The sequence below is a fragment of the Bufo bufo genome, chromosome 5 (assembly GCF_905171765.1).
Source record: "Bufo bufo chromosome 5, aBufBuf1.1, whole genome shotgun sequence".
NCBI lineage: Eukaryota > Metazoa > Chordata > Amphibia > Anura > Bufonidae > Bufo > Bufo bufo.
Genome location: NC_053393.1, coordinates 471,142,053 through 471,167,572, shown reverse-complemented (window position 1 = coordinate 471,167,572; position 25,520 = coordinate 471,142,053).

The window sequence follows — 25,520 nt, the reverse complement described above, 5'->3', positions numbered from 1 at the left end:
TAGCCCAAGGCAGCTCATCTCATCACCAGGCCTTTTTTAGTCAAATGTATTGCCCACTGTCAGTCCCTTCGGGATCCATGCCTCATTCATCTTAATAAAGGTGAGGTAATCTAGACTTTTTTGACCTAGGCGACTTCTCTTCTTAGTGACAATACCTCCTGCTGCACTGAAGGTCCTTTCTGACAGGACACTTGAAGCGGGGCAGACCAGAAGTTCTATTGCAAATTGGGATAGCTCAGGCCACAGGTCAAGCCTGCACACCCAGTAGTCAAGGGGTTCATTGCTCCTCAGAGTGTCGATATCTGCAGTTAAGGCGAGGTAGTCTGCTACCTGTCGGTCGAGTCGTTCTCTGAGGGTGGACCCCGAAGGGCTGTGGCGATGCGTAGGACTTAAAAAGCTCCGCATGTCCTCCATCAACAACATGTCTGTAAAGCGTCCTGTCCTTGCCGACGTGATCGTGGTAGGAGGAGGATTACTTTCACCTCTTCCCCTGTTAGATTCCTGTTGTGCTGTTACATCATCCTTATACGCTGTGTAAAGCATACTTTTTAATTTATTTTGGAACTGCTGCATCATTTCCGACTTCCGGTAATTCGGTAACATTTCAGGCACTTTCTGCTTATACCGGGGGTCTAGTAGCGTGGCCACCCAGTACTGGTCGTTTTCCTTCAGCCTTTTTATACGAGGGTCCCTCAACAGACACGACAGCATGAAAGACCCCATTTGCACAAGGTTGGATGCCGAGCTACTCATGTCCCGTTCCTCGTCCTCACTGATCTCATTGAAGGTCTGTCCTTCCCCCCAGCCACATACAACACCACGGGTACCAGATAGGTGACAACGAGCACCCTGGGATGCCTGCTGTGGTTGGTCTTCCTCCTCCTCCTCAAAGCCACATTCCTCCTCTGACTCCTCTTCCTCACAATCCTCTTCCAGTGTTGCCGCAGGTCCAGCAAGCGATGCTGATACGGCTGTTTCTGGTGGTGATGGTGACCACAACTCTTCCTCTTCACGCTCATCTACGGCCTGATCCAGCACTCTTCGCAGGGCACGCTCCAGGAAGAAAACAAATGGGATGATGTCGCTGATGGTGCCTTTAGTGCGACTGACTAGATTTGTCACCTCCTCAAAAGGACGCATGAGCCTACAGGCATTGCGCATGAGCGTCCAGTAACGTGGCAAAAAAAAATCCCAGCTCCGCAGAGGCTGTCCTAGCACCCCGGTCATACAAATACTCGTTGACGGCTTTTTCTTGTTGGAGCAGGCGGTCGAAAATTAGGAGTGTTGAATTCCAACGTGTCGGGCTGTCGCAACTCAAGCACCTCACTGGCATGTTATTTTGTCGCTGGATATCTGAAAAGTGCGCCATGGCCGTGTAGGAACGCCTGAAATGGCCACACACCTTCCTGGCCTGCTTCCGGACATCATGTAAGCCTGGGTACTTATTCACAAATCGTTGTACAATCAGATTCAACACATGTGCCATGCACGGCACATGTGTCAACTTGCCCAAATTCAATGCCGCCAACAAATTGCTTCCGTTGTCACACACCACTTTGCCGATCTCCAGTTGGTGCGGAGTCAGCCACTGATCCACCTGTGTGTTCAGGGTGGACACCTGATGTACTTGTGTGCCAAATTTGGTAAAGATCGGTCCAGTCGTTTGGTCGCGCATAAAGAACGCCTAGACAGACAGACAGAAACTCATTTTTATATATACAAGAGACTAGCAGAAGGACCCGGCTTCGCACGGGTATATTTTATCTATTTCATTTTATGTTTCCGTGTGTCGTAAAAAGATATCGACAGTTTCCCCCTTAACAGTGACCTCTACAGTACCCGCCCCTTTAGCAATGACCTCCACAGTGCCCGCCCCTTTAACATTGACCTCCACAGTGGCCGCCCCTTTAACATTTACCTCCACGGTGCCTGATTTTTTAACAATGACCTTCACAGTGCCCGTTCTTTTAACAGTGCCTGCCCCTTTAACAGTGACCTCCCCTTTAACAGTGACCTTCACAGTACCCACCCCTTTAACAATGACTTCCACAGTGCCCGCCCTTTTAACAGAGACCTCCACAGTGCCCGCCCCTTTAAAAGTGACTTTCACAGTGACCGCCCCTTTAACAGTGACTTTCACAGTGACCACCCCTTTAAAAGTGACTTTCACAGTGACCGCCCCTTTAACAGTGACTTTCACAGTGATTCCCCCTTTAACAGTGGCCGCTCCTTTAACAGTGACTTTCACAGTGACCGCCCTTTTAACAGTGACTTTCACAGTGACCGCCCTTTAACAGTGACTTTCACAGTGACCTCCCCTTTAACAGTGACTGCCCCTTTAACAGTGACCGCCCCTTTAACAGTGACTTTCACAGTGGCCACCCCTTTAACAGTGACCGCCCCTTTAACAGTGACTTTCACAGTGACTGCCCCTTTAACAGTAACCTCCCCTTTAAAAGTGACTTTCACAGTGACCACCCCTTTAACAGTGACTTTCACCGTGACCACCCCTTTAACAGTGACTTTCACCGTGACCACCCCTTTAACAGTGACTTTCACAGTGACCGCCCCTTTAACAGTGACTTTCACAGTGGCCGCCCCTTTAACAGTGACTTTCACAGTGGCTGCCCCTTTAACAGTGACTTTCACAATGACTGTCCCTTTAACAGTGACTTTCACAGTGACTGCCCCTTTAACAGTAACCGCCCCTTTAAAAGTGACTTTCACAGTGACCACCCCTTTAACAGTGACTTTCACAGTGACCGCCCCTTTAACAGTGACTTTCACAGTGCACACCCATTTAATAACAGTGACCTCCACAGTGCCCGCCTCTTTAACCAGTAAAGAAAAATGGCCGGGTTGTTATGGAAACCTGGAGTAAAACTGTTTATGGCAGTTTGGATTTGAAGAGAAAGACTTGCAGGTTTGTATTGGCTAATGTGGGTCATTTTTTGGGAATATCTCAGGAACAGTAAGTCCTAGAGAGCTGATACCCGGACACCTGATATAGCTGTGTGCCAAATTTGGTGAAGATCGGTCCAGTCGTTTGGTCGCACATAAAGAACGTCCAGACAGACAGACGCAGTGGCGTACATACAGGGGTCGCAGTTGCGACCGGGCCTGGCACTCCAGGGGCCCGGGGCCCGGCCGCCTGTGGACCCCCCTGGCCCCTGCAGTCAGTGTTCCCTAACGTCTAAGTGGCGCGGGTGGGCGGCCGCGCAGCCATATCGCGCCGCTCAAGCTGCTTGCAAAATGTCCGTCATGCGCCTCCTGCCCCGTCTGTCTGCTCCTTCTACTTTATGAATGAAGGAGGCAGGCGGGGCAGGAGGCGCATGACGGAGGGAGAGATGCAGGCAGCACAGCAGCAGAAGGGCGGGCAGCGGCACTCTAGTTCGGCTGCCCACTGCCGGCCATGTGAGGAGTGGTGGAGTGATGAAGCAGCCGCCGCTCAGGAGACTTGTGGAGCAAAATGTCCTGCAGCAGAATTAACTCCCAGAAGGTAGGAGCTGCCCCCGGGGTGTGCATAGCGCTGGGCACTGCACCGGTCCCAGCCGGGCACCGGCGGGCACTGTTGTGGGGGGATCTGTGGAGGGCACTTATGGGGGATATCTGTGGATGGCACTGTTATGGAGATATCTGTGGATGACACATATATAGCATAAGACGCTATATATATGTGTCATCCACAGATATCCCCCATAAGTGTCATCCACAGATATCCCCCATAAGTGCCCTCCACAGATATCCCCCATAACAGTGCGTCATCCACAGATATCCCCCATAACAGTGCGTCATCCACAGATATCCCCCATAACAGTGCGTCATCCACAGATATCCCCCATAACAGTGCGTCATCCACAGATATCCCCCATAACAGTGCGTCATCCACAGATCCCCCATAACAGTGCGTCATCCACAGATCCCCCATAACAGTGCGTCATCCACAGATATCCCCCATAACAGTGCGTCATCCACAGATATCCCCCATAACAGTGCGTCATCCACAGATCTCTCCATAACAGTGCGTCATCCACAGATATCCCCCATAACAGTGCGTCATCCACAGATATCCCCCATAACAGTGCGTCATCCACAGATCCCCCAATAACAGTGCGTCATCCACAGATCCCCCCATAACAGTGCGTCATCCACAGATCGCAGTACAGAAGGATTGCCATCCAAAATCGGCCTGTCCCGCACAAAGCGGTACTGTTGGGAAGCATGTTGGGTGAATGGTAGGGGAGGTAGTGGGGGGGGTGGAGGCAGGTTGTGGGGGGGCGGCGGCGGGTTGGGGGATGGAGGGGGCCCCATAGATCAGTTTTGCACCGGGGCCCCATGGAATGTGTGTACGCCACTGGACAGACGTCTAGATAGACAGACAAGACAGAAACTAATTTTTATATATATAAAAGATATAAAGGCTTAAAATATCCTTGCAAATAAATGAACTTTTGCACAATATTCTAATTTTTGAGTTTCACCTGTATATCACAAAATCAATTAGGCCATAAATGTCTTCTAACCTTGAAGAAGATAGATGTATCTCAGTAAGAGTCTGACTGCGTATATCATGATCCTTTGTCACCTATCATCCTCCTTGTGTAATAAACTGATATAAACACTTTCTTAATTACTTTCTAAATGAGTAACTTCTTGATTGCACAGGGTACTTCAAAGCTTTGGTGATGAGCTCTGATTGTACAGTGTCAGCATGGCTGATAGTGAGACCTTACAATTCAAGGTGCAAGAGATGTTAAACAGCGCTATTATCTAGACGCTCATTTCCATGACTTAAAAAAACTGATTGAGATTTTCAATTTTAATCACAGGCATTAAAACTATTAACATTTATCGTTGTAACTATAAAGGTCTCCAGTAACACTTATAAATGACTTAGGGCTCATGCACACGACAGTATTTTGTGTTCAGTATACTGGACGTTTTTTGAGTTCAGTATGCGGAACATATACTGAACCATTCATTTCAATGGTTCAGCAAAAAATACTGAAGTGTCTCCGTGTGCATTCCGTTTCAGTATTTCCGTATTTCCGTACCGTGTAAAGATAGAACATGTCCTATTCTTGTCCGCAAATCACGGTGCTTGGCTCCATTCAAGTCAATGGGTCCGCAAAAAAAACGTAACACATACGGAAATGCATCCGTATGTCTTCCGTATCCGTTCCGTTTTTGCTGAACCATCTATTGAAAATGTTATGCCCAGCGCAATTTTTTCTATGTAAATACTGTATACTGTATATGGCATACGGAAAAACGAAAAGGAAACGGAAACACAACGGAAACAAAAAACGGAACAACGGATCCATAAAAAACGGACCGCAAAACAATGAAAAAGCCAGTGTGCATGAGCCCTTATACAGTATAATTTACTGCAAAGTTATAACTAGAGCCATTTTCTCTGCATTTTGTTTCTTGCCCAGAAGAACTTGCAATCTAAATGGGATGGGAAGAGCGTCATAATAGGTAACAGTTAGAGAAGAGTGATTCACTTTGTAAGAAATGATTCATTCATTAAAAAAAAGTTCTTGAGCACCGAGGGGCTGCCCCCTCTGCCCAATAATATCCCTCCTGCCACTTAATTGACAGGGTCAGGCATCTTGCAAGGCCCTGACAATCTACAGTCGTGGCCAAAAGTTTTGAGAATGACATAAATATTGGAAATTGGAAAAGTTATAATAAGCTATTATAAGTTTTTATAATAGCAATTTGCATATACTCCAGAATGTTATGAAGAGTGATCAGATGAATTGCATAGTCCTTCTTTGCCATGAAAATTAACTTAATCCCAAAAAAACCTTTCCACTGCATTTCATTGCTGTCATTAAAGAACCTGCTGAGATCATTTCAGTAATCGTCTTCTTAACTCAGGTGAGAATGTTGACAAGCACAAGGCTGGAGATCATTATGTCAGGCTGATTGGGTTAAAATGGCAGACTTGACATGTTAAAAGGAGGGGTGATGCTTGAAATCATTGTTCTTCCATTGTTAACCACTTTCCGTCTGCCCATAGGATATAAACGTCCTATGGGTGGATCTCTATTTCTGAATGGACGTTCCAGAACGTCCGTTCAGAAACTGCAGCTGCACGCTAATCGTGCAGCTGCTTATCGGGTTGCCCGCTGTCAGTGACAGCAGGGCAACCCAGAGAGAAGGCAGGGACAGTGCCCAGGTGTCCCTGCCTTCTGGATCGCTGCATAAAAATAAAATAAAGGGTTGAAAAAATAAAATAAGAAAAAGTTTCACATGTAAAAAAAAAAAGTCTCCAAGTAAGGAATAATTTTTTTTTGTTAAAAATAGAAAAAAATAAATAAAATAGACATATTTGGTATTGCCGCGTCCGTAAAAACCAGCTCTATAAAAATATCACATGACCTAACCCCTCGGGTGAACACCGTAAAAAAATAAATAAAAAAAAACTGTGTCAAAACAAGCAATTTTTGTCACCTTGCATCACAAAAGGTGCAACACCAAATGATCAAAAACGCGTATGTCCCATAAAATGGTACCAATAAAACCGTCACCTCATCCCGCAAAAAAGTGAGCCCCTGCATAAGAAAATCTCTCAATAAATAAAAAAAACTATAGCTCTCAGAACATGGACACATTAAAACATTTTGTTTCAAAAATGCTATTATTGTGTAAAACTTTAATAAATGAGAAAAAGTATACATATTAGGTATCGCCATGTCCGTAACAATCTGCTCTATAAAAATGTCACTTGACTGAACCCCTCAGGTGAATGCTGTAAAAATAAATAAATAGAAACTGTGCTAAAACAACCAATTTTTTGGTCACCTTGCCCCATAAAGTGTTATAATGAATGATCAAAAAATCATATGTACCCAAAAATAGTACTAATAAAACTGGCACCTTATCCCCTAGTTTCCAAAATGGGATCCCTTCTTGGGAGTTTCTACTGTAAGGGTGCATCAGGGGGCTTCAAATGGGACATGGCATCTAAAAACCATGTGGAGTTCCTTTACTTCTGCGCCCTGCCGTGTGCCCATACAGCAGTTTATGACCACATGTGGGGTGTTTCTGTAAGCCGCAGAATCTGGGTAATAAATATTGAGTTTTGTTTGGCTGTTAACCATCGATGTGTTAAAGAAAAAATTGGATTAAAATGTAAAATCTGCCAAAAAAGTGAAATTTAAAAATTTGATCTCCATTTTCCTTTTATTCTTGTGGAACGCCTAAAGGGTTAACAAAGTTTGTAAAATCGGTTTTGAATACCTTGAGGGGTGTAGTTTCTACAATGGGGTCATTTATGGGGGTATCCACTATGTAGGCCCCACAAAGTGACTTCAGACCTGAACTGGTCCTTAAAAAGTGGGTTTTGGCAATTTTCTTAAAAATTTGAAGAATTGCTTCTAAACTTCTAAGCCTTCTAACGTCCTAAAAAAATAAAATGACATTTCCAAAATGATGCCAACATAAATTAGACATATGGGGAATGTTAAGTAATAAATATTTTATGAGGTATCACTTTCTGTTTTAAAAGCAGGGATTTGGGATTTTTTCATAAATAAAGGTGAAATATTTTGACTCAAATTTATGACTATCATGAAGTACAATGTGTCACGAGAAAACAATCTCTGAATGACTTGGATAAATAAAGGCGTTCCAAAGTTATTACCACATAAAGTGAGAAATGTCAGATTTGCAAAATTAGGCCTGGTCAGGAAGGGGGCAAATGGCCCAGATGGCAAGTGGTTACCATGGTGACCTGCAAAGAAACGCGTGCAGCCATCATTGCGTTGCATAAAAATGGCTTCACAGGCAAGGATATTGTGGCTACTAAGATTGCACCTCAATCAACAATTTATAGGATCATCAAGAACTTCAAGGAAAGAGGTTCAATTCTTGTTGAGAAGGCTTCAGGGCGTCCAAGAAAGTCCAGCAAGCGCCAGGATCGTCTCCTAAATAGGATTCAGCTGCGGGATCGGAGTGCCACCAGTGCTGAGCTTGCTCAGGAATGGCAGCAGGCAGGTGTGAGCGCATCTGCACGCACAGTGAGGCGAAGACTTTTGGAAGATGGCCTGGTGTCAAGAAGGGCAGCAAAGAAGCCACTTCTCTCCAAAAAAAACATCAAGGACAGATTGATCTTCTGCAGAAAGTATGGTGAATGGGCTGCTGAGGACTGGGGCAGTCATATTCTCAGATGAAGCCTCTTTCCGATTGTTTGGGGCATCTGGAAAAAGGCTTGTCCGGAGAAGAAAAGGTGAGCGCTACCATCAGTCCTGTGTCATGCCAACAGTAAAGCATCCTGAGACCATTCATGTGTGGGGTTGCTTCTCATCCAAGGGAGTGGGCTCACTCACAATTTTGCCCAAAAACACAGCCATGAATAAAGAATGGTACCAAAACACCCTCCAACAGCAACTTCTTCCAACAATCCAACAACAGTTTGGGGAAGAACAATGCATTTTCCAGCACGATGGAGCACCGTGCCATAAGGCAAAAGTGATAACTAAGTGGCTCGGGGACCAAAACGTTGACATTTTGGGTCCATGGCCTGGAAACTCCCCAGATCTTAATCCCATCGAGAACTTGTGGTCAATCCTCAAGAGGCTGGTGGACAAACAAAAACCCACTAATTCTGACAAACTCAGAGAAGTGATTATAAAAAAAATGGGTTGCTATCAGTCAGGAATTGGCCCAGAAGTTGATTGAGAGCATGCCCAGTCGAATTGCAGAGGTCCTGAAAAAGAAGGGCCAACACTGCAAATACTGACTCTTTGCATAAATGTCATGTAATTGTCGATAAAAGCCTTTGAAACGTATGAAGTGCGTGTAATTATAGTTCACTACATCACAGAAACAACTGAAATAAAGATCTAAAAGCAGTTTAGCAGCAAACTTTGTGAAAACGAATATTTGTGTCATTCTCAAAACTTTTGGCCATGACTGTAGTACCTGTGCCGTGAAGTGTAGCTGTTCTGGTACCAGCTTCTCTTGCTCCATTAATGGGGCAGAGGTGCAGGTGGGAGATGTTTGGGGTTAGGTGAGATATCTGGCCCTATCAATGACATGGCAGGTGGGAACCTCTTCAGCAGCAGGCACAGCCCCGCACTGCTCAAGAACTCATTTGAACTCAAGTCAATTTGCTCATCTCCAGTACCAGTCCCTTGTGTTAGCAAAGGCAATATAAAGAAATCTAAATGAACAGGTTACTAGAAATGAGCTAATCGATTCTACAAAAATTGAATTTGTTATGAATTTCTCAAAGAAATTCAAATTTCACCGAAACTTCTGAAACTATTGTAATTCGTTCCACACAAACCACTCAAAAGTTTACATATCAGAGGGCAGGGAATAAGTAATCTGCCACCAAAAATGGACATTGACTGTGCAGTGTGATCCAGGCTGATGCTTACCACCAGCTATCATCCGTTAACTCCTAGCCATAGATGTCACTGTCACATTAATACTACTAATGCTGAATTGATGTTAAAGACTTAAAAAGGGGTTTGCTAGAGTCCTAGGAGACCCCAGAGTGTCATACATGATGTTTTAGGGGAATCAGGGCACTTTTGATTCAGACTAAATTTATTTGTACCCGAATCAAATCTGACAGCTGATTTGACTGAATTGGACCCAAAATTAACTTTTTGGAAATTTGCTCATCTCTACTTGTTACCCAGCCGGAATATAGAGATATAAACTGCATAGAGAAACAAAAAAGATAAGGAAAAGGTGTAGAGGAGATATCTACGATCAGGTCTGAGTGTGTATGGGCCATGGATTTGGTTGATTTTGGTATCATTTCCCAGGGTTTTCTGGGACCAAAATATTTATGATCTATCCATAGGCTAAATTATCAGTATTAGATCAGTTGGGGTCTGCCACCCAGCACCTCCACAGATCAGGTGCTAGTGGCCCCCACAGGTTCTGGAAGTAAACAGTGTACAGAGCTGTAATACCACAGCTCCATACACTGTAGGGGCTGTTCTTGGGTACTGCAGCTGATGCTCCTATTCAGGTGAATGGGAGCTGAGCTGCAGTACCCAAGAACGGCCACTACCCAATGTAAGGAGCTGTGGTGTTCCATACACCATTTACTTTTTGAACGTGCTTCTGACACTAACAGCTGATCAGTGGGGATGCTGGGTATCGAACCCCAACCGATCTCATGTTGATTACCTATTTTATGAATAGGTTGTCAATATGTTTGTCCTAGAAAACCCCTTTAAGAATTAATTTTTCAAAGCTTTTCTTAAAGTATGGAATATTCAGAGCAAGTCAAGGGCAGTGAGTCATCGGTGATATTGTAAATAGATATATGCAGGGGCGTGGCCTGGCTATGGAGTAGTAGAGACGCACTTCACTTCAGCTCCTGTCTCTGGACAAGTAGAGAGACCCTAATCTACAGCACAAACATCACTGATCTGCACATAATGAGGGTCAGAAGGGCATGCATGCACTCACTAGCCAGCCAGAGAACTCCTTGTTGCAATGCATTGAGAGATTTCTTACCCCTGGATCTCAGCGCTCGCCTCTTGCACCATCTTCCTGGGAGGCCCTCGTGGATGAACAAACAGAAGCTCCCAGGACCTCCTCTCCATCAGAAGCAGATACTCAGAGCCCTGCCGACCTAGCCAGGTATCTGGAGGCTCCCTGCAACCGCAGAACAGGCAACTGAGGAGTTGGAGGAGATTCTGACATGTGGCACCCAAACTCCACCGCCATGCTACCCTGTGCTGCCAGCGCGGGTAACCGCCATTACCACCGCAGCATTAAGTGAGTGTGGAGATGGGGAATGAGAGAACTCTCCTATATATGATCGTCAGCCTTCAACCCTCCAACACCCATAATCTTCCCTCTCTCCCCCTCGGGCACTTCTTCGGCTGAGACACACATTGCTACACAGCCTGACATAGGGACTTCCACCCTTACAGAACTGAGGGACCTTCATACCCGTATTACTTCTATTCCTATTAAAGATGACAAAGATGAGATGACATACATCTCCAGATTGGAAATGGCGGAGGTTAATAATATAAAAAAAAAACGAGGTGCTCTCTCTGGGGACGAAGGTGTCGTCTTTGGAGAAATCTATGGCTGCAGTGGCCACTAAACAAGATACTCAGGAATCCATTTTAGCATTGACACTTTTCAACTGCACTACCTTGCAGATATGTTGGATGACGCAGAAAACAGAGGAAGGCAAAAAAATGTCAGGGTGCAGGGCCTTTCTGAAATGGTGGCGCCTGGGGACTTAGACAATACTTTGCGCTTTATCTTTAATGATCTCTTAGGAGTCCCCAGGACACACCTTTGGAGCTGGACAGAGCTGATCGTGCATTGGGGCATAAGCCTGCTGATTCTGACAGGGTATATAAAATCAGTGATACAGTCCTAACCTCAGTATCTGAGGAAACGGATTTAGGGGTCATTATTTTCAGAAGACTTAAAGGTAGGCAGACAATGTCATAGAGCAGCAGGAAATGCTAGCAGAATGCTTGGGTGTATAGGGAGAGGCATTACCAGTAGAAAGAGGGAGGTTCTCATGCCGCTCTACAGATCACTAGTGAGTAGGGTTGAGCGAACCTGAACTGTAAAGTTTGGGTTCGTACTGAACTTTAGAACTTTTGGAACCCGGACCCGAACATTTCAGTAAAAGTTTGGGTTCGGGTTCGGTGTTCTGTGATTTCTCAGCGCTTTTTGAAAGGCTGCAGAGCAGCCAATCAACAAGCATTTAACTCTGTGCCCTTAGAAGCCATCACAGCCATACCTACTAATGGCATGACTGTGATTGGCCAGTGTAGCATGTGACCCAGCCTCTATATAATCTGGAGTCACGTAGCGCTGCACGTCACTCTGCTGTGCTTAGTGTAGGGAGAGGATGCTGCTGGTGATTTCAGGGAGAGAATAGGAGAGAATCTTTGCTCAAAACGTGAATCTAACTCAGCGATCTACATACATTGTATTGTGTGGGTGCAGGGCACAATTTTTTTTATCCTGCCCTGAGCCCAGTTACCGAAAAAAAAAAAACTTTTATAAGTCAGCTAGGTGGGCGGCAGCAGCGGCCTTTTTTTTTTGCAAGCTCAGTGCTTTTGGGACATTGAAATCCAAGCTTTAAAAACAGCACAAATAATCTGTTTTTAAAAAAATCACCATTTTTTTGGGCAATTTACAACATCTCTCACCCAGCATGGGTATATGTAAAAAGACACCCCAAAACACATTTCCCTACTTCTTCTGAGTACGGCGATACCAGATGTGTGACACTTTTTTGCAGCCTAGGTGGGCAAATGGGCCCACATTCCAAAGAGCACCTTTCGGATTTCACAGGGCATTTTTTACACATTTTGATTTAAAACTACTTCTCACACATTTGGGCCCCTAAAATGCCAGGGCAGTATAACTACCCCACAAGTGACCCCATTTTGGAAAGAATACACCCCAAGGTATTTCGTGATGGGCATAGTGAGTTCATGGAAGTTTTTATTTTTTGTCACAAGTTAGTGGAATATGAGACTCTGTAAGAAAAAAAAAATTATCATTTTCCGCTAACTTGTGACAAAAAATAAAAAATTCTAGGAACTCGCCATGCCCCTCACGGAATACCTTGGGGTGTCTTCTTTCCAAAATGGGGTCACTTGTGGGGTAGTTATACTGCCCTGGCATATTAGGGGCCCTAATGTGTGAGAAGTAGTTTGAAATCATAATGTGTAAAAAATGCCCTGTGAAATCCGAAAGGTGCTCTTTGGAATGTGGGCCCATTCGCCCACTTAGGCTGCAAAAAAGTGTCACACATCTGGTATCACCGTACTCAGGAGAAGTAGGGAAATGTGTTTTGGGGTGTCTTTTTACATATACCCATGCTGGGTGAGAGAAATATCTTGCAAAAGACAACTTTTCCCATTTTTTTATTCAAAGTTGGCATTTGACCAAGATATTTATCTCACCCAGCATAGGTATATGTAAAATGACACCCCAAAACACATTCCCCAACTTCTCCTGAGTACGGCGATACCACATGTGTGATACTTTTTTGCAGTCTAGATGCGCAAAGGGGCTTAAATTCCTTTTGGGAGGGCATTTTTAGACATTTGGATTCCAGACTTCTTCTCACGCTTTAGGGCCCCTAAAATGCCAGGGCAGTATAAATACCCCACATATGACCCCATTTTGGAAAGAAGACACCCCAAGGTATCCAATGAGGGGCATGGCGAGTTCATAGAAATTTAATTTTTTTGCCACAAGTTAGCGGAAATTGATTTTTATTTGTTTTTTCTCACAAAGTCTCCCTTTCCGCTAACTTGGGACAAAAATTTAAATCTTTCATGGACTCAATATGCCCCTCAGCGAATACCTTGGGGTGTCTTCTTTCCAAAATGGGGTCATTTGTGGGGTGTTTGTACTGCCCTGGCATTTGAGGGTCTCCGCAATCATTACATGTATGGCCAGCATTAGGAGTTTCTGCTATTCTCCTTATATTGAGCATACGGGTAATGAGATATTTTTTTTCCGTTCAGCCTCTGGGCTGAAAGAAAAAATGAACGGCACAGATTTCTTCATTCGCATCGATCAATGTGGATGAAAAAATCTCTGCCAAAAAAAAAAAAGGAGGGGAAAGGCGTCTGCCAGGACATAGGAGCTCCGCCCAACATCCAAACCCACTTAGCCCGTATGCCCTGGCAAACCAGATTTCTCCATTCACATCAATCGATGTGAATGAATAAATCGTTGCCGGGATTATTATTATTTTTTTATATACAAACTGTTTGCCAAAGTATATGAACACCGCCTCCCCCTCAGCTCATAAGCCTCGGCAAACGTATCTTTTACTGCAGAGGAGAAATCTCGTCTTGCAGCGCTGCATACAGCGACTTTTGTGTAATCTGACAGCAGCACAATGCTTCTTTTAGAATGCACATCAGTGCTGCAGCTAGTCGATCGGTTGGTCCACCTGGAAGGTAAAAAAAACAAAACAAAAAAGAAAAAACCAGGCCGCAACGCAATAAATTTATTAACTTTATAATAACATTTGAACGGAACATATAAACTTTATTAAACTTTTTGAACAGAACGTTAACTTTTTCGCTTACCGGTGATTTTTTTTTTTTTTTTTTACCTTTATAGGACAAACCTCTCCTACCCCATGGGACAATGTTCAAAGCGCAAATCGCACAAAGATGTGGCGAAGTACATTATGCACTTTGTCCCAGGTGAAAGGAGAGGTTTGCAGCAGCTGTGAGTGAAAGGGCCCTAATAGCCCTGTGTGCCTGTCCTGTGAGATGCAATCCCTATGCTAAGTGTACCTGTGTGTGGTACTTCCGGAAACACTCCCCTAAGCATAGGGCAGGGTGGTCAGGGCAGTCAGGACAGAAATAGCGGGTGTCACGCCTTATTCCACTCCTGCTACAGACACGACATCTTTTTCGGGGTGACGGTTGGGTTGAGGTACCAGCAACGACATTGGGGAAATGTCGCTCGTGTAGACGGCTCACTACACTGGTGGATGGGGCCACGGAACCTCCTGGATACAGGAGGTTCTCGATGATCTCTTCCTGAAATTTGAGGAAGGATCCTGTTCTCCCAGCCTTACTGTAGGGAACAAAACTATTGTACATCGCCAATTGAATCAAATATACAGACACCTTCTTATACCAGCGTCTGGTGCGTCGGGAAACTAAATAAGGAGCCAACATCTGGTCATTGAAGTCCACCCCTCCCATGTGAAGGTTATAGTCGTGGACTGAGAGGGGCTTTTCAATGACACTGTTTACCCGTTCAATTTGTATTGTCGTGTCTGCGTGAATGGAGGAGAGCATGTAAACGTCACGCTTGTCTCTCCATTTCACCGCGAGCAGTTCTTCGTTACACAAGGCAGCCCTCTCCCCCCTTGCAAGACGGGTGGTAACGAACCGTTGGGGGAAGCCCCGGCGACTAGGTCGCATGGTGCCACAGCAGCCAATCTGTTCTAGGAACAAATGCCTGAAGAGGGGCACACTTGTGTAAAAATTGTCCACATAAAGATGGTACCCCTTGCCAAATAAGGGTGACACCAAGTCTTAGACTGTCTTCCCACTGCTCCCCAGGTAGTCAGGGCAACCGACCGGCTCCAGGGTCTGATCCTGACCCTCATAGATCCGAAATTTGTGGGTATAGCCTGTGGCCCTTTCACAGAGCTTATACAATTTGACCCCATACCGGGCGTGCTTGCTTGGGATGTATTGTTTAAAGCCAAGACGCCCAGTAAAATGTATAAGGGACTCGTCTACGCAGATGTTTTGACCAGGGGTATACAAATCTGCAAATTTGTTGTTGAAGTGGTCTATGAGGGGCCGAATTTTGTGGAGCCGGTCAAAAGCTGGGTGGCCTCTGGGACGGGAGGTGGTGTTGTGGCTAAAGTGCAGGAAACGCAGGATGGTCTCAAATCGTGTCCTGGACATAGCAGCAGAGAACATGGGCATGTGATGAATTGGGTTTGTGGACCAATATGACCGCAATTCATACTTTTTGGTTAGACCCATGTTGAGGAGAAGGCACAGAAAAAATTTAATTTCGGAAACTTGGACTGGTTTCCACCGGAAAGACTGGGCATAAAAGCTTCCCGAGTTGGCGGATATAAATTGAGTGGCATACCGATTTGTTTCTGCCACGACTAAGTCCAATAGCTCCACAGTCAAGAACAGCTCAAAAAATCCCAGTGCCGAACCGATCTGAGCTGTCTCAACCCGAACTCCAGACTGGGCGGTGAAAGGGGGAACTACAGGTGCGGCTGAAGTTGGGGACTGCCAATCAGGGTTTGCCAGCACCTCAGGGACTCTAGGGGCTCTACGGGCCTGTCTTTGCGGTGGCTGCGACGGGGTAACTATTGCACGTGCCACAGTACCAGCTTCAACTGCCCTTCTCGTGCTCGCCACTTCACCATGTTGTACGGCAGTGCTGGTACTAGGTCCAGGATGGGCTGCGCTGCTGGTGTATGCCTCACCACGTAATCCGACAGCGCCAGCCCCACTCTGCTGCCCTTGAAGCGGATCCTGCGCAACCTGTGGTCTAGCAACACGGGGCCGGGTACGCCTGGTGCTATCAGGGACCTCAACCTCCTCGTCCGAACTTTGAGTCAGACTGCCACTGCTTTCTACAGGTTCATATTCTGACCCGCTGGATTCGTCAGATGAGGGTTCCCATTCCTCATCCGACTGGGTCAGAATCCTGTAGGCCTCTTCAGAAGAATACCCCCTGTTTGACATTTGGACTACTAAATTTAGGGGGTATTCCCTGAGACTACCCAAGAAAAAAAGCAAGCCTGTCTTACAAATGTGAGGGTAGCAAAGTACCGGAGGCCGCTGTGATTGATAAAAAATATCAAAACTGATTTTTTTTTATCGCCGCAGCGCTTGTAAAATGATTGTGCAGTGATAAAAAAAAAAATAGATTTTTGTCACTGCGGCGGGGCGGGCGTGAATGAACGCACGTGTGGGCGACCGATCAGGCCTGATCGGGCAAACACTGTGTTTTGGGTGGAGGGCAAACTAAGGTGACACTAATACTATTATAGATCTGACTGTGATCAGTTTTGATCACTTACAGATACTATAAAAGTACAAAAGCTGATTAGCGATACGCTAATCAGCGAATCAGTGACTGCGGTGCGGTGGGCTGGGCGCTAAACGATCGCTAACTACCTAACCAAGGGGCCTAAAACTATCCTAAAACTATCAGTCAATACCAGTGGGAAAAAAAAGTGACAGTTTACACTGATCACTTTTTTCCCTTTCACTAGGTGATTGACAGGGGCGATCAAGGGGTGATCAAGGGGTTGATTGGGGTTATGGGAAGTGATCTGGGGCTAAGTGTAGTGTTTGGTAGCTACTCACTGTTATGTGTGCTCCTCTGCTGGGACCAACCGACGAAAAGGACCAGCAGAGGAGCACAGAAGCCATTTAACACCTTATATTTATAAATATAAGGTGTTATATAGCTTCTGATTCGGTTTTTTTAAAATCGCCAGCCTACCAGCAATGATCATTGGCTGGCAGGCTGGTGACGAAATTGTTCTTTAACTTTTGCCGGCCCGCAATGCGCATGCGCGGGCCGGCTCAGACCGAAATCTCGCGTCTCGCACGGATGCGTCCAGGAGGGATGAATCGACCGCCGCCAGGACGCATCCGTGCGTTAGGCGGTCGGGAAGCGGTTAAACACCCATTTAGGGCAAGATCCTAAATTTGAGAAATATGAAGATAAGGGACGTGGCCCAAGTCATGGTGATGCTGGTGGAGCTCCTGTTGCAGGGAGAGGACATGGTCGATCTGTGCCAGCTACACGCACAAGTGAAAACTCTTTGTCAGGTGCGAGTAGGCGACAGAACCTGCAGCGGGATTTGGTCGGGCCTAATGCGGCTCTACGAATGGTGAGGCCTGAACAAGTACAGGCGATAGTAAATTGGGTTGCTGACAATGGATCCAGTTCCTTCACATTGTCTCCCAACCAGTCTCCTGCTTAAAGACCACAGTTGGCACCTGCAGCCGATGTCCATCAGTCTTTCACCTCACCCCCTTGCAAATCAGCCAAGCAGCCTGAGCCCCAAGTCATGCAGCAGTCTCTTCTGCTTTTTGATGACTCTGTTAGCAGGGTTTCCCAGGGCCATCCACCTAGCCCTGCTCCAGAAGTGGAAGAGATTGAATGCACTGATGCTCAACCACTTATCTTTCAAGATGAGTACATGGGAGGACCATCGCAGCACGTCTCGGATGATGACGAAACACAGGTGCCAACTGCTGGGGCTTTCGAAAGTGTGCAGACCGACAAGGAAGGCAGGGGTGAAGACTGGGTGGAAGATGATGTGGAGGACGATGAGGTCCTCGACCCCACATGGAATCAAGGTCATGCGAGTGACCTATGTAGTATGGAGGAAGAGGCGGTGGTCGCACAGAGCCACCAGCACAGCAGAAGAGGGAGCAGGGTGCAAAAGTGGAGCGGCCGTCCTCTAGACAGTAGGCCTGCTACTGCCCACTGCAGCAAGGGACCGAGCACACCAAAGCCAGCTCCAAGGAGTTCCCTGGCGTGGCAGTTCTTCAGACAAGACGACAAGACACAAGTGCTTTGCACGCTGTGCAATCAGAGCCTGAAACGAGGCATAAACATTCTCAACCTTAGCACAACCTGCATGACCAGGCATTCAATTGCTAAGCACGAGCTGCAGTGGAGTAGACACCTCAAAAACCTCTTCTGCTGCAGACACGGCCTCTTCATGCACCTCTGGAGTGACAGTGCCACCTGCCACCCCGCAAACAGAGGATCTTCCAGCAACACCACAACCTGGGTCACCAAGCATCTCCACAATGTCCCACGGAAGCGTTCAGCTCTCCATCTCCCAAACACTGGGGAGGAAGAGGAAGTACCCCCCTACCCACCCGCGATCACTAGACATGAATGCCAGCATTTCAAAATTACTGGCCTTTGAAATGCTTTCATTCCATCTGGTGGAGACGGATAGTTTTAAAGGCCTTATGGCAGTGGCTGTCCCACAGTACATCGTGCCCAGCTGCCACTACTTTTCCAGGCGAGCCATCCCTTCCCTGCACAACCAAGTGGGGGACAAAATCAGGTGTGCACTGCGCAATGCCATCTGTGGCAAGGTGCACCTCACTACGGATACGTGGACCAGTAAGCATGGTCAGGGACGTTATATCTCCATAACAGCACACTGGGTAAATGCAGTGGCGGCTGGGCCTAAGGTGGATAGCAGTTTTGAACATGTCCTTCCACCACCGAGGATTGCAGGGCACTTCAGTTTGCCTCCTGTTGCTTCCTCCTCCTACTCCGTTTGCTCATCCTCTACCGGCTCCTCATCCGGTCAGTGTAACACCTTCACCACCAACTTCAGCACAGCCATGGGTAAACAACAGCAGGCTGTTTTAAAACTTATCTGTTTGGGGGATAAACACCACACTGCGCATGAGCTGTGGACGGGCCTTGAACAACAGATCGATGAGTGGTTTGTGCCAGTCAGCCTCAAGCCCGGCCTGGTGGTGTGCGATAATGCGAGCAGCAGCAGGCGATAGTGGAGTTTCAGCTGCAGCACGCACGGGTGAGTCGCTCGATGATACAGCACCACTTCACCACCAATGACTGGGCCTCCATGCAAGACCTGTGTTCCTTGTTGCACTGTTTTTAGTACTCCAGCAACATGGCCAGTGCCGATAACGCAGTTCTCAGCGTTACTATCCCACTTCTATGCCTCCTTGAAAAAACGCTCCTGGCGATGATGGAAGATGATGTGGCACAGGAGGAGGAGGAGGAAGAGGAAGAGGGATCATTTTGTAGGGTTTCCGGCCAGTCATTCACAAGTGGCTCCGAGGGTGGGTTCCTGCACCCACAAACGCCAGGTACACAATTGTCCAGCCAGGGCACAATTCTGGAGGATGACGAGGTGGAGGATGAGGAGGAGGAGATGGAGGCGGAGGAACCATGTTCGCAGCAGGGTGGCACCCAGACCAGCTCATGACCATCACTGGTGCGTGGCTGGGGGGATACAGAGGACACAGACGATACACCTCCCACAGAGGACAGCTTTTCGTTGCCTCTGGCACACATGAGCAATTACATGCTGAAGTGTCTCCGCAACGACCGCCGAGTTGCCCACATTCTAACTTGTGCTGATTACTGGGTGGCCACGCTGCTGGATCCCCGTTACAAGGATAACATACCATCCATAATTTACTCACTGTAGCGTGATCGTAAGATGCGCGAGTACAAGCGCACGCTGGTAGACGTGCTGCTGGTGGCATTCCCACCTGACAGCGAGGGCACAGTGGAAGCACAAGGCGAAGGAAGAGGTCGCCAACGCAGCTGGGGCACCGCCAGCACCTCAGAAAGCAGGGTTAGCATGGCTGACATGTGGAAAAGCTTTGTCAGTACGCCACAACAACCAGCACCACCAGCTGATATGGAACGTCTTAGCAGGAGGCAGCATTTCACCAATATGGTGGAGCAGTATGTGTGCACACGCCTACACGTACTGAATGAAGGGTCTGCCCCCTTCAACTTCTGGGTCTCCAAATTGGGCACATGGCCTGAGCTTGCCCTTTACGCCTTGGAGTTGCTGGCCTGCCCTGCAGCCAGTGTATTATCTGAACGTGTGTTTAGCACGGCAGGGGGCGTCATCACAGACAAGCGCAGCCGCCTGTCCACAGCCAATGTGGACAAGTTCATGTTAGAATTATTAGGCAAATTAGTATTTTGACCACATCATCCTCTTTATGCATGTTGTCTTACTCCAAGCTGTATAGGCTCGAAAGCCTACTACCAATTAAGCATATTAGGTGATGTGCATCTCTGTAATGAGAAGGGGTGTGGTCTAATGACATCAACACCCTATATTAGGTGTGCATAATTATTAGGCAACTTCCTTTCCTTTGGCAAAATGGGTCAAAAGAAGGACTTGACAGGCTCAGAAAAGTCAAAAATAGTGAGATATCTTGCAGAGGGATGCAGCACTCTTAAAATTGCAAAGCTTCTGAAGCGTGATCATCGAACAATCAAGCGTTTCATTCAAAATAGTCAACAGGGTCGCAAGAAGCGTGTGGAAAAACCAAGGCGCAAAATAACTGCCCATGAACTGAGAAAAGTCAAGCGTGCAGCTGCCAAGATGCCACTTGCCACCAGTTTGGCCATATTTCAGAGCTGCAACATCACTGGAGTGCCCAAAAGCACAAGGTGTGCAATACTCAGAGACATGGCCAAGGTAAGAAAGGCTGAAAGACGACCACCACTGAACAAGACACACAAGCTGAAACGTCAAGACTGGGCCAAGAAATATCTCAAGACTGATTTTTCTAAGGTTTTATGGACTGATGAAATGAGAGTGAGTCTTGATGGGCCAGATGGATGGGCCCGTGGCTGGATTGGTAAAGGGCAGAGAGCTCCAGTCCGACTCAGACGCCAGCAAGGTGGAGGTGGAGTACTGGTTTGGGCTGGTATCATCAAAGATGAGCTTGTGGGGCCTTTTAGGGTTGAGGATGGAGTCAAGCTCAACTCCCAGTCCTACTGACAGTTTCTGGAAGACACCTTCTTCAAGCAGTGGTACAGGAAGAAGTCTGCATCCTTCAAGAAAAACATGATTTTCATGCAGGACAATGCTCCATCACACGCGTCCAAGTACTCCACAGCGTGGCTGGCAAGAAAGGGTATAAAATAAGAAAATCTAATGACATGGCCTCCTTGTTCACCTGATCTGAACCCCATTGAGAACCTGTGGTCCATCATCAAATGTGAGATTTACAAGGAGGGAAAACAGTACACCTCTCTGAACAGTGTATGGGAGGCTGTGGTTGCTGCTGCACGCAATGTTGATGGTGAACAGATCAAAACACTGACAGAATCCATGGATGGCAGGCTTTTGAGTGTCCTTGCAAAGAAAGGTGGCTATATTGGTCACTGATTTGTTTTTGTTTTGTTTTTGAATGTCAGAAATGTATATTTGTCAATGTTGAGATGTTATATTGGTTTCACTGGTAAAAATAAATAATTGAAATGGGTATATATTTGTTTTTTTTGTTAAGTTGCCTAATAATTATGCACAGTAATAGTCACCTGCACACACAGATATCCCCCTAAAATAGCTAAAACTAAAAACAAACTAAAAACTACTTCCAAAAATATTCAGCTTTGATATTAATGAGTTTTTTGGGTTCATTGAGAACATGGTTGTTGTTCAATAATAAAATTAATCCTCAAAAATACAACTTGCCTAATAATTATGCACTCCCTGTAAAATGAACCATGCATGGATACCTCAGGACTTGTCCGTACCTTGTGCAGAATAGACATGTATACCGGCACTAACCAGCTATTGTTATACTGCAGCGCAATTGCTTATTCTTGTATTTTGGATATTTCACACTCTTTTAGAGTGTACCTTAATTTAAAAAAATAAAATAAAAATCAAAAACCTGTGTTGGCTACCTCGTCCTCCTCCACTGCCGCTTCCACCTACACTGCTACGTCCACCGCCTTCTCAAACTCCTACTTCATATGGAACTCCACCTCATAAATCTAATTTTTTTTTTTATTAGTACGTATTTTATTTTATGTCATTTCACTACATTGTCATTTACATTTCCGGGACAAATTCACCAATTTTTGTGTGTATAGTACCACTGCTATACCTAGTAGACAGGTAAAAAAAAAATAAAAAAAAAATTGTAATTTACATTTTTGGGTGAAATTCACCAATTTCTGTGTGTATAGTACCACTGCTATACCTAGTAGACAGGTTAAACAAACAAAAAAATGTCATTTACATTTTCGGGTGAAATTTACCAATTTTTGGCTGTGATGTACCACTGCTATACCTAGTAGATCGGTAAAAAATTTTAAATAAATTGTCAGTTACATTTTCTGGTAAAATTCACCAATTTTTGGGTGTATAGTACCACTGCTATACCTAGTAGACCGAAAAAAAAAAAAAAAAATTGTCAGTTACATTTTCTGGTGAAATTCACCAATTTTTGGTTGTGATGTACCACTGCTATACCTAGTAGACAGGTTAGAAAAATAGTCAGTTACATTTTTGGGTTAATTTCTCAATTTTTGGGTGTATAGTACAACTGCTATACCTAGTAGACAGATTAAGCAAAAAAAAAATTGTCATTTACATTTTTGGGTTAATTTCACAATTTTTGTGTGTATAGTACCACTGCTATACCTAGTAGACCGGTAAAAAAATATAAATAAATTGTCAGTTACATTTTCGGGTGAAATTCACCAATTTTTGGGTGTGAAGTACCACTGCTATACCTAGTAGACAGGTTAATAAAAAAAAATTGTCAGTTACATTTTCGGGTTAATTTCACCATTTTTGGGTTTATAGTACCACTACTATACCTAGTAGACAGGTTAAACAAAAAAAAATTCAGCAATTTTTGTGTGTATAGTACCACTGCTATACCTAGTAGCCCGGTAAAAAAATAAAAATAAATTGTCAGTTACATTTTCTGGTGAAATTCACCAATTTTTGGGTGTATAGTACCACTGCTATACCTAGTAGACTAGTAAAAAAAAAAAAATAATAATTGTCCTTTACATTTTCTGGTGAAATTCAACAACTTCTGCTATACCTAGTAGACCGGTTAAAAAAAAAAAAAAATTGTCAGTTAAATTTTCTGGTGAAATTCACCAATTTTTGGGTGTATAGTACCACTGCTATACCTAGTAGATCGGTAAAAAAAAAAAATTGTCATTTACATTTTTGTGTGAAATTCACCAATTTTTGGGTGTATAGTACCACTGCTATACCTAGTAGACCGGTAAAAAAAAAAAAAAAACAATTGTCGGTTACATTTTCTGGTGAAATTCACCAATTTTTGTGTGTATAGTACCACTGCTATACCTAGTAGACAGGTTAAACAAAAAATAAATAAATGTCAGTTACATATTCTGGTGAAATTCACAATTTTTTGTGTGTGATTTACCACTCCTATACCTAGTAGACAGGTTAAAAAAAAATTGGTCTGTTACATTTTTTGCTAAAATTCACCAATTTTTGGGTGTAATATACCCCTCCTCTACCTAGTTGACAGCTTAATAAATTTCAATAATTTTTCTTTAACATTTTCGGGTGACAATAAACAATTTTTTTCTGTCATAGACCTCTGCTCTGCTCTTAATAAATTCCACAAATTTTTCTGTTACATTCTTGGGTTGACATTATACAATTTTAGACGTGAATAAACCCCTGCTCTGCATAGGTGACAGGGAATAAAATTTAATAAATTCTTCAGTAATTAATGCGCGCCACATCCTTTCATTCAATGCTTAAACTTTAAAAAGTTGTCACACTTTTATGCTTTAATAATTTCTCCCATAATTAAACTCTATAATTTTAAAGTTGACATCCCTTGGATGTAATCTCTCTTTCTCATGCTCCCTCTCCGGCGTGGAACCCTGATTCCCCGCCACCCGTGATCACCATGATAGGCGCAGAAAAGAACATCGAAAGTTGATAGAGCAGATATCAAATTAGATCGTGAACATCACGGGGACGTGCGACATGGTGGGGCAGTAAGTTTGCACACGCCTACACGAACTGACTGACAGGGGTCAGCCCCTGCAACTTCTGGGTCTCCAAATTGGGCACATGGCCTGAGCTTGCCCTTTACCCCTTGGAGGTGCTGGCCTGCCCTGCAGCCAGTGTATTGTCTGAACGTGTGTTTAGCATGACTGCAGGGGGTCATCACAGGTTATATTTCCCAATGTTTTGGGGTGTACCCTAATTTAAAAAATAAAATTTAAAACCTAAAACCAGTGTAGGCTACCTCCTCCTCCACCGCCGCTTTCACCTACACCGCCACATCCACCGCCTCCTCAACCTCCTACTCCATATGGACCTTGTCCTCCTAGATCAAGATTATAATTTTTTATTTTTACATATTTTATATTATTTAAAGTCATTTCCCTATCCACATTTGTTTGCAGAGCACTTGCCATGCTCTTAACCACATTTTGATGCCATTTGCAGCCCCCTAGCCCTTTCCATGACATTTTTACAGCCATTTTAGTGCTCAAAAGTTCGGGTCCCCATTGACTACAATGGGGTTCGGGTTCAGGGTCAAGTTCGGGTCAAGTTTGGGTCCCGAACTCGAACTTTTTTTCCAAACTTCGGCCGAACCCATCGAACCCGAACATCCAGGTGTCAGCTCAACTCTACTAGTGAGACCTCATTTGGAGTATTGCGCGCAGTACTGAAGACCATATCTTCAGAAGGATATTGATACTTTGGAGAGAGTTCAGAGAAGAGCTACTAAACTGGTACATGGATTGCAGGATAAAACTTACCAGGAAACATTAACCCCTTAAGGACACAGGGCGTACCTGTACGTCCTGTGTAGTTCTGATCACTGCCGCACGGCCGGCAGTGATCAGAACGGGGTGCCTGCTAAAATCATTCAGCAGGCACCCTGTGACAATGCCTAAAGGGGTCCTGTGACCCCCCCGCATTGCCGATCGCTATAAACCGCAGGTCAATTCAGACCTGCGGTTTGTAGCTCTTATGCAAGTTTCTGATCCCTGAAACCTCAAAGTGCCTGTATTTCAAAGTTAACCCCCCTCTGCAGCCCTCCGTGTTTTTGTGCCTGCGGGTGCAGCGTGGGGAAAGGATTGCGTGCAGTGCGGGAGGCGGGCGGGAGGCAATGTTGCAGTGTGGGGGACGGGCGCACGATCTTCCGCCCGCCCCCCGTTTATTTTCAGGATGACCGAGCGGTTGAATCAGAGTGTCAGCTCATTGCTGACACTCTGATTCAAACGGCTGACATCTGTGCAGATGTCAGCCGTTTTAACCCCTTCCATGCCGTGGTCCGTAGGGACCGCTGTATGGAAGTGGTGAACAGGGAGGGAGCTCCCTCTCCCATCGGGGGGCTGCTGTGCCTTTGCAGCCCCCGGACAGGATGTGGTCACAGAGGGAGGGAGCCCCCTTCCCTCCCCTTCCCCGTCTGCTCAGTTGTGGAAGACGGGGAAGATTCCCATGGCAACAGGACGCTTTCTCAGGC